The sequence below is a fragment of the Octodon degus genome, unplaced genomic scaffold (assembly GCF_000260255.1).
Source record: "Octodon degus isolate 3935 unplaced genomic scaffold, OctDeg1.0 scaffold00308, whole genome shotgun sequence".
Lineage (NCBI taxonomy): Eukaryota > Metazoa > Chordata > Mammalia > Rodentia > Octodontidae > Octodon > Octodon degus.
This window is the reverse complement of record NW_004524884.1, coordinates 608,166-616,942: the sequence shown is the minus strand read 5'-3', so window position 1 is coordinate 616,942 and position 8,777 is coordinate 608,166. Positions and strand designations below refer to the sequence as shown.

Sequence of the window (8,777 nt, the reverse complement as noted above, 5' to 3'; positions counted from 1 at the left end):
ATTGCTATTGCTTTCTCAATAAAATTAATTTTAAAAAAGATTAGACATTTGGTTGGATATTATCACTTGCTATCAAGCAACCTTTAAAAAATCAGCTTTGAGACTAAATAAAAACATTATCAAAATCTGACTTTCAGTTGACTACGGAAGACTAAAACTGTGTCAAATAAAATATTTAATAAGATGTCTACAAATTCCCAAAATCTTGGCTGGAAGCTAGTTTTCAATAGACATTTGTTTTGAAGCACCTGCAATTCTCTAAAGATTTTAGTGACTTATAACTCTTGTGCCACAACCTCATCAAAGGGAATGCATAATGTTATTCACTGTGTGCATGGCTGTGTGACACGACGAGAGCTGGCATGCATGTTGGAGACACATTCACCAGAATCTTAGCTTGGTCCTTCATTCTCTTAGCAAACTTACCTCAGAAATTTAATTTTGCTCCTGCCCCTTAAAATTGCCCTTATGTCAATACCTTAAGGGTTTTGCTTGAAATTCTGAATAACACACAGACATTTGAATGGAAGTGTAATAAATAAAGACATTGATGTAGGCATTTTTACAAAGCGTAAAACATGCCCTTGATATCTCACTGGTGTATTCTACCAAAAGTTAAAACAAGACTAGTTTTATTGAAAATTTTCAAAAAGCTAGATTAAGAAGCACTGAATGACTTACCCTAAGATAGAATGACTCTGATAATAAAAACCAGATACAATCATTACAAGGAAAAAACCTACAAAGTAGTATTTAATATGAATATGTGTGTGTGTGTTTGTGTGTGTACAAAACCTTAACAAAGTCTAGTAAATAAACTTAGCATTTAAAAGCATTAATATATAGTGATCTAATAAAATTTATCCTTGGGAAATCAAGGTTAACTTAACCTGCTGAAACATTAATATGGCAAATGAATATAATAAAAGATTTTTTAAAACCATTTTCATCTTAATAGGTATGGGAAACACTTTTCAAACTCTTTTCATAATAAGAATACTTAATAAACAGGAAAATAAAGGAATTTTCTCAAGTTGATGAAGAATATCTGTTTGAAAACTGACGGCTGTCATTATCATAGTAAAATGTTGAAATATTTTTAATAGCAGAAATGAGTGCCATTTTATGAGCAATATAGTGCCAGAAGTTTGACCTTCTGTGACACTGAAGAAAGAGGGAGGTGCAGGGCATGCAATTTTTAAAAGGGCACTTTATTTTCACATTGCTTAATTTTGTATATAGAAATTTTTGTAAAAATGCCTACATCAATGTCGTTATTTATTACACTTCCATTCAAATGTCTGTATGTTATTCAGAATTTCAAGCAAAAATTTAAATTTATATATAAATTTATATATATAAATTTATTTATAGAAATTTACAGAAATTTTTATATATAGAAATATATAGAAAATTTTTATATAGAATTTTATATATAGAAATTTATCTACACAGGAAAAAATCCATCAGATCAAATAAATGAGTTCAACAGGGCTTTGGGACACAATCTCAATGCACAAAAACAAATTGTATTTCGACACATTAGCAAGAAGTAATGGTAACAAAATAATTTCATTTACAATATCATCAAAAAAGTGATGTACTGCAGTACTATTCTCAACAGAAGTCCAAATCAAATGGGTCTCCTGTGCTTACACTGGGCCCTCCAGATCTGTGAGTCTAAATAATTCTTATAACTTTATAAATTAGTTGCATTGCATATTCCATTGTAGTAGCATCAATCTGGTTTAGGTGTTGTGGGCCTTTTAAGAACTGAGGCAGGGGGCCAGGGAGATAGCTCAGTAGAATAAGTGCTTGCCTAGCAAGCAAAGGGTCCTGAGTTCAATCCCCGGTACAAAAAACCTTAGGCATCTTCATTGAATATTCCACTAAATAAATATGTTCATGTTGTCGTGTAGGTATCCCACAGAAAGGTAAAAATGTTGAAAGAGGGGGTGGTAGTCTCTCAGTCATCACAGAGTAATGTCAACTGTTCAGATTAATATACAGTAGCAATTCCCCTACTAGTGGCCCTCAGCCCTGAGTTCTCTTCTTAGGCCTATGCGTTTAGGTATGTAATGAAACATGGCAGAAAGCCACTATAGATTTCTGAGTCATTGATTACATTATTTCACCAGTTGGAAAGAGTGGGAAATGACCAGGATACATTTATAAAAGCTCAGTGAGAGAGTAAAATGAATTTTAAAGTCCTGGGAATTGGCTATGCATTAGTCACTGTAGACCTGAACCCAAAATGTAATAAGGGATAAGAACTACCAAATAGGTGGAAATGGACTTACATGTCACTGTGTTTAGAGCTATTTGTCCTCTGTGATTCTCAGAATTGAGTAAACTGTCTGATACAATGCATTTTCAACATGTGATGTTAAACTCAGTCATAGGTACTTTATAAGTGTAATCTAATTGAATTTTCAGTATATCTTTATTGTATATGTGCTATCACATCTACTTAGTGGAGAAGGAAATTGAGGTACAAAACGTATTTCTAGTCATGTAGCTAGTGCCAAGATTTGATGGTAAATAGAGTTGACCATAGATGCTTTCTCAGGAAAAAAATCCCACATTCAAAAGCTTTTTGTGATCTATAAAGGCTTACTACAATAATGACAATGTAAATCAGAAACAGAAATTAATTCCATTAATGTTCTCAGAAATAATACAACATACATTATAACAATGACCACAGAGCATTACATTAATGAGAGTCATAACCTCCAAAGCTGTATTCAAAATTGGTCTCAGAAAAACTGAATGACAGTAAAGATATATTCACCTTAATATATTTTAGTGCAAGCACAACAGCTTTTATCAATGTAAAAAATTCTTTATTATAAATGCAAATAGAGGTGAAATTATGATTTGTGCAAACTTCTATTCAGCATAGCTAAAATACTTAATGTAGACATATAAGATTTAAAAGTTACTATATCACTTATTTCATACTAAAACCTTTTGAAAAGCTTCAAATTTATTCTTGGAGTTTTTTTTCTGCTATCATAAAACTATTCTCATTTATCATCATAAATTGTTATATACAATCAAAATCAAACTCAGTATTCAAGTTTTGTCCACGAAAGAAAATAAACTTTTCCATTCCAGTTTAATTTAGTCTTTTTATTTGAGCCTAAATCAAATTATAAGTACACTTACAAAATGTTCTTGGCACTCAATATGAAATTTGGGGAAATTATTTTCAAGATTTCCTACATATCATCACTTTACATTATTCATGACTAAAGAGAAGCAAGCATGAAAACACCACAAACTACTTTCTTATATTATTCAAAATGCTGATGCAGAAGAGCTTGCAGTAGAAATATCAATGAAGAAAATATTGCACCAGTAAACATATATTATGGCCTAGAATCACCAAAAATGTTAGCACTTCTTTAAAAAACCACCAATTACTTTTGAGAAATAAGAGTTCAGTGAATTAATAAAAAGAAAATACTAACGGGTATTCTAAAAGTTTCTTGAAAGGCTGAATGTTATGCTTGGAAATGCTGGCATTGACTTATTTTATTTTTAAATGAACATTTTTAGCTAATTCCAATATTTATAGCTATTTCTGATTAAAGGAAAATAATTAGCAGAAATTGTGTGCAAGGTTGACTAATAAACCAGAGATTGAAAATATGAGATAGACATGAAAAGACATGTCTGTCTTGAGGGCCTGTCAGATAGCTCAGTGGATTAAAGCACTTGCTCAGGCAGACACGGGGGCCAGGGTTTGATCCCCGGGCCTGCCATGCAGGCCCTGCTCGTAGGGCATGCTGAGACTGGGCATGGTGGCACACACCTGTAATTCCAGCTCTTGGGAGGCTGAAGAATAGGAAGATCACTACGAGTCCAGTCTGTGTAGTGAGACCCTATAGACCCTGCACTAAGTGCATTTTTTAAAAAAGACATGTAACTGTTGAATGAGGACTCCATTAGCTTCCGAGCACTAGGACACTGTACCTGGCAGCCAAACCATATGGAGAAGAGGCTTACTTTACTTCACAGTTCAGCATATTCACTTTCATTATTTATTTTTTAAATACAATTTTGCTACAGCGACAGAAAGTGTGTGATGCAGCAAAGCTGCTCAATTTGTGGTAGCTGTAAAGCAAAGTAGAGGGGCAATGTGAGAGAGAATGGGCGGAAGGCCATGTGGAGTGTGCGGTGCATGGGTCCATGATCCATGGAGATGTGTGCGTTTTGTGCTTTCCTAACCTGTTGGGTATTTCCTCCTTCATGGAAGTTGGAAAACCAGGATTCAATGTCACACGGCCCAACAGTCTGGTTAGTAAAAGGTTGATAAGCAATTGAAAATGGGGTCCGAAAATAGCCAGTTCCATTAGACCCAGGTATTTCCTTTATGGTATCTTTCTGAAAGAGTTAAATATATTATATTGCAGTGATATAATCATATTCATGTTTATAGCAGCACACTTTATATTGTTGAGTGTAGGAATCATCATGTATGTGTCCATCAACGAAGAATGGATAAAGAAAATGTGCTGATTGGGGCTGGGGAGATAGCTCAGCAGTCTAAGCACCTGCCTGGCAAACATAAGGACCCAGGTTGGATCTTTGGTACCACATGTCGTGCTGGCCATTAACACCGAGTGTGGTGTTGCATAGCTGTAATCCCAGTGCTGGGGAGGCTGAGCCAGGAGAATCACTATGAATCCAAGCCACATGGCGAGACCCTGTTCCAAAGGAAGGAAGGAAGGAAGGAAGGAAGGAAGGAAGGAAGGAAGGAAGGAAGGAAGGAAGGAAGGAAGGAAGAAAGGAAGGATAAAATGGAAGGAAGGAAGAAAATGTGGCAACTGATACATGACAGAGTACTTCTCCGCCCTAAAAAGGATGAACTTGAGTGATTGGTAGGACATAGGTGTAGTACCTTGAGACCTTGAGAGCATAATGTTAAGTGAAATAAAACAGACATACAAGTTTAATGTTGCATATTTTCTCTTATATGAAAAATCCAAAATATAAATCAGGAGGAAAATAAAAGATAGATAACATGAGAAAAGGAACTAGATCTTTAGCAAATGAGATGAGAACCAGCATGGAAAGAGTGGGGAGAAAGGGAAGGGCAGGATATATAAAAAGCATTGCAATGTGGTCTGTACCAGTAGGAATATAATTATCATTATTGCAAACATGTTCTAGTAAAAAATAAAAATTGGGAAAAAAAAGTCAAGAAGATAATTCTGGGTGTTTTTCCATAATGATTACAGATATCAAGCCTCAAATTCCAAAACATCTTGCAAAACTTAAGTGCAGTAAACAAAGTCAAACCTCGTAGTTCATGCATAGCAACTAAACTGCATGACCACTTTTCAATGACATGGGAATGGGACAGCAATAGAGTTGTTGACTATGCTCACATTTCAGGTTTAAATATTTTCCAAGAGTGAAAGTGAAGACTGATGGTGGGGCGTAAGCCTGCAATCACAGATAAGTATTGAATTAAATGCCAAAAAAGAGGTGAAATAGTACATTTTCAGACAATAGAAAGAACAAAAGTTTGTTGCTAAGCAATATCAATATTGTATGTTGTGTGATATGCATACAAATCTGAATATTATATGGCAGTAATATGGAATGATCTGTAATTGTATATATCTATAAGATTCAATTTCAAAAGCATCAAGTGGAGCCGGGGAGATGGCTCAGTAGAATAAGGGCTTCCCTGGCAGGCGCAAGGGCCTGAGTTCAATCCCTGGTTCCACCAAAAAAAAAAAAAAAGTCACTTCAAAAGCATCAAATGAGGTGAAAAAGAATCTAAGGAGTATTTGTGGCATGGGTCAATGTATACCGTGTTCACAATCAATAATAAAGCTGGATAAGGTGACACAAACCTTTACTTCCAGCCACTCTGGCACGAGGCAAGGGATAGCTTGAATTCAAAACTTTGAATTCAGTCTGGGTGGCACAGTCAGACACAGTTTCAAGAGATGAATCAGGTACAACTCAAAAATATATTGTTGAGAGTGGTTACCATTGTACAGTCCAAAGAGAAGAGAAACAGAATGAATGCCTTCAAGTTGAAGATGCTAGGAATACCTAAAAAAGGATATTTGAGAGCATTCTATGTACTGCTCATGCTGTATTTTTAAAGACTTTTGCCAATGTCTTATATCATGAATCACTTGCTGAATTTCTCTGTGCATTTGCAACTCAGAATATCTCCATAGACTCTGAAGATGTTGCACTCACATGATATATATAATTAAACTAACAATAAGAGAAGGGTATAGGTAACTTCTAGGTTGGCAATTTTTGCTAATTAGTAGACTGCATTTGAATCAGTGGGAGTATGTTGGTGGCCTTCTAACTGGTGTTCATATTTTCATTCTTTTTCAATTTCCTTTTTTTTTCTTTTTCAATTTCTTGAGAAGCCTGCTAATTTTTCTTCTGGAGCTATAAGCTTATTTGAGAATCATTCTGTGAATCTGGATAGAAACTTATTTCCCCTATGCATTGGGTTGAATAGTTTGGTGTTTTTGTTTTGTTTTGTTTTGTTTTGTTTTGTTTTTCCTAATAGCGCACGCTGGCCTGCTCTTCAGTCTGGCATTTCTGAGTTCTAGGTCTTTTTATCATACCAGTTGAGATTTTTCTTGGCTCAAGATTGCTTGTGTAGAACAATGCACAAGCAGAAAATTTTTCAAGAGAGAAACAATGTACAAAGTACTCAGTTAGCCACTAATAAAGAGGCATTTGTCTGAACTGCTGATGGCAAGCCATTCCTGCATGCAGAGCTGAGAAATATGCTCCCGCTCAGCAGCATCTATGTGCCACTTGATACCTGGCACCTACAGGGAGCAGACAGTGTGCAGCGACCCTGAGTTCAGCCATCAGATTCAGATTACCTTTCCTCCACATCTTTCTGACATGCAAACCCCTTTAAACTGCAGTCCATATGAAGCTGGATCTTTGGTGTTTTCTGTTACTCTAATCACCTTGTGAACTGCAGACTTGCCATCAGTCATTTCTATGTTAAAGTCTACTCGTGAATCAATTGCTGCATTTCTCTATGCCTTTACAAATGCAGGTGCAATAAATTTCAAGAGCATGGATTAACTCTCAAAAATTATAAATGGGGGAGAAGAAGCAATAATTTAATAAACTCCACAACGTGTGTGTCAAACAAATCTGGCTTTTACAAGTGAAGTTAGAATGACTTCCTGTGCCACCTAAAGCAATAACAATCAAAGTGAAAATTTAAGACTTTTAGGCTAATAAATTATTTAGCTACCACTCTAGAAGTGAGGAAGTGTTTTAGAAATGTTTATGAAGTCTAAGAGTGTAAATTGAGAGATTTCATTTTCGGATCAGCCAGTAATTCACTGCATGAACTGGAAGAAGTCACTTTCATGGGAGTAATTTAAGCCTTTATTTATATTTCCAGAGTGTGAGATCTTGAAAGAGGAATCTAGATGCTGAAGATATTTGACACAAGGGGAATATCAAAGGTCATGAATAATAAGAAATGTATTTCTTCCTTGAACAAAGATGACACTATTGACAACATCTCTCGGGCATTTTCATTTAATTGCATTCTCAGGAGTGGTACAGGTTGTTTAAAGTATATTAAACTTTGGTTTCTTTTCTTTATTATATAAAAAAGTTTGAGTGATACATAGAATTTGGAAGTAAATATCCATAATGTCATAAAATGGTCTTATGACTCACGGTCTCCGTTCTTTGCTGATTTTCTTTACTATACACTTTTTATAGAGCTCTCTTGGCACTACATGGACAATATTGTGTCATGATTTGTTCACTAACAACAGAAAATTTAAATTAATCTTTATCATCTAGTCTTATAACAGGAAACCCCAAAATCGGGGCTGTGGACCTTTCTCTAGCCTGGTAGTAAGTGGGCCACATGGCAAGATGTGCATGGTACCTAGGGAGTGAAGTTTTGGCTGTACTTACAGCCTTGGAGTATGGTTCAGTGATCCCCAAATCATCCCCTAAACCCCTTTCCCTGAAAAAAAAAAAAAAAAAAAAACCTGTGTTCCATGAATCCAGCCCATCCTGCCAAAAAGGTTAGAGACCACTTATTTAAAATACAATGAGACCAGGACTCCCAATGGGCCGCAGCCGCAGCCGATCCCCGTGGAGGGATCTCCACGGCGACATAGATCCACATCTCCTTCCCCTTCACGCCTGAAAGAAACAAGAGATGAGGAAAAGAAAGAAACAAAGGAAACAAAGAGCAAAGAACGTAAGATTACTGAGGAAGATTTAGAAGGCAAAACAGAGGAAGAAATAGAAATGATGAAGTTAATGGGATTTGCCTCTTTTGACTCCACAAAAGGGAAGAAGGTAGATGGGTCTGTAAATGCATATGCCATAAATGTATCTCAGAAGAGGAAGTACAGGCAGTACATGAACAGAAAAGGTGGCTTCAACAGACCTTTGGATTTTATTGCATGAGAACTAAAATATTGAAGAATGATTTTTCCCCCTCATCTTGGTTGGAGTGTGGATTTTGTATTTTGTATTTAATATGCATTAAAACCAGGATCTCAGTTCTTCCTTCTTATAAAGTAAGAAAATCTTATTTATAATATCCTCCAAAAGAGAACAGTTAAATACTTTTTTAAAAAAAGGAAATAACATTTAAGGCAATCATCAGCCGTATATTGTTTGTTCTTATTCCTATGGAAACTGTATATGTTTTCTCTTGGATGCTTGTTAGAACTTTTTAAAAAACATGAAAGTAATTTGGCACAAGTTTCTTCAATAAAGCAACA

General features: G+C 35.4%; 1 long non-coding RNA gene across 2 annotated transcripts in view; it reads right to left on the bottom strand.

Moving 5' to 3' along the window:
• LOC111814401 overlaps positions 1-1,869 on the bottom strand; it is an 8,559-nt gene extending 6,690 nt beyond the window's left edge. The window contains exon 1 of one of the 2 annotated variants that reach the window (XR_002819405.1): positions 1,857-1,869. This is a non-coding gene — a long non-coding RNA (uncharacterized LOC111814401). The remainder of the gene's footprint in view (positions 1-1,856) is intronic. The other variant, XR_002819406.1, reaches the window with a different exon arrangement.
• Positions 1,870-8,777: the final 6,908 nt, after the last annotated feature.